Here is a 1,740-nt window from a genome sequence, read left to right as displayed (position 1 = left end):
TTATCAGAAAGTTAGTTAACTTGTCTCTTAGTCAAGGCGTCTTCCCATTAAGATGGAAGCAAGCGGTAGTCAGGCCTCTGCTGAAAAAGGCTGGTACCGCACTTAAATGGATCGATTCCTATTTGAGACCTCGAAGCTGTCGTGTAAATGTCAGCTCTACAACATCATCAGAGCGACAACTTGAATGTAGCGTACCACAGGGAAGTTGCTTAGGTCCCTGACTTTATTTAGTCTACGCCGGAACTCTATTCGACATTATGTGGTAGAGTGGATTTTCTGCCATTCACCCTGGATGCATTGATTATATTATATGTACTAATTCTAAATATCTCTTGCAGATGATTTATTGAAGTAGGTGATTCGTTTGCAATCTACTTGTGATTAGGTCTTATTTTATTGGTCATTGGTGGTCTTGTGATATATTATATAGAGGGAATTCAAATTAAATGGCTGGTCAATTTTGGTCTTTGTTTACAAAAGTTTAAATAGTTTAATTATTTAGTATCCAGACTTTGTAGTTACTTTTCATAGAAGGATTGAATCATTCAGTGATATTGGATACATTTATATTCAGTCAGGAACCACAAATATAGCATAATTTGGTAAGTTACATTTATTTACATTGAGAGCCTTTGTTCTGACAGATGGATGAAGTATGAATCCTGATTATGATATTTCATTAACATGCAAGGTAAAAGTAAGTTTCCCCAATGTCCAAGTGAGTGTGAGATTTTAGTTTGAGAGATGATTATGTGATTTGCTTGTTTTGAGAGCTTTTGTGTATTCGCTGTACGGGTGAGTTGGATTTATTTTAACAGTGACCTTGACCTATTTTATGGTATGGTATTGTCAATAATGACGTAGACATTTAAATGTAAACAAGTCAGATGATATTATGTTTGTTTATAATTGAAAGTACCTTTTTGTAAAGATTTATTTGTTTAATAGAATCTTGTACTTATAATTATATTATTGATTTCAGATAATGATATTATGTATTGACCATAGATCCATGATATATTGATCTGTATAAGGACACTAGGATAGAAGTTAAATAGTGTAGCTGTTGATGTTTAATATTGTACAAACTCAGTTCCACAAATTGGTGAGTTTACTTAACTGTGTAAATCGATAGCATTTGTATTTTATTGTTTACCTGTATAATTTGACTATGACAGATATTTCATTGTCACTTTGGAAATATTACACTGGGATTATCTTCCCTGATTATGAACATTCAAGCTAGATTCACATGAAGTTAAATATGTACATGTGTATTGATGATAAATGATTATTCATTTATATTATATTATAAAGACATTATATACGAAGCTCAAATTATCTGTAATGATAATTTGCATGAAGTTGTTGTTTATTGTTTGTAAATTTACATTTTGATATTTTCAAACCGTATACCGTTTGTATAGAATATATGATGTTTGTATGTATTCAGTCGGATCGTTTTGAGTAACGGTTAAAAGTTCAAAGGTTAAAATATAGGATGTTTTAACTATATAAGAACATGTGCACTGAAATGATAATAAAAGTGTAATCGAATAGTATTTAAAGCTATTGAATTGTATCGGTTATTATATTATTTTACCATTGTTTATTTGTTATTCCAGGGTTAGTGTATGTAATTGTAAGATGAATGCATGTGATGTACAATTGATGAATAAAGAACCCTATGACTCAGATGACTTAGTTATATTTGATGAAGCAGAAAATTAGACTTTTACA

The 1,740-nt window shown here is 30.9% G+C and overlaps 1 long non-coding RNA gene across 1 annotated transcript; it reads left to right on the top strand.

Moving 5' to 3' along the window:
* Nucleotides 1-262: 262 nt before the first annotated feature.
* Nucleotides 263-1,740, top strand: LOC139506059 (uncharacterized). The gene is made up of 3 exons (XR_011659904.1): nucleotides 263-602; nucleotides 983-1,105; nucleotides 1,626-1,740. It is a non-coding gene; the product is annotated as an uncharacterized lncRNA (long non-coding RNA).

This window comes from Mytilus edulis, chromosome 1, assembly GCF_963676685.1.
Source record: "Mytilus edulis chromosome 1, xbMytEdul2.2, whole genome shotgun sequence".
Taxonomy (NCBI): Eukaryota; Metazoa; Mollusca; class Bivalvia; order Mytilida; family Mytilidae; genus Mytilus; species Mytilus edulis.
Note: the sequence above shows the minus strand (reverse complement) of the source record. Positions and strands in the feature narration are given on the sequence as shown.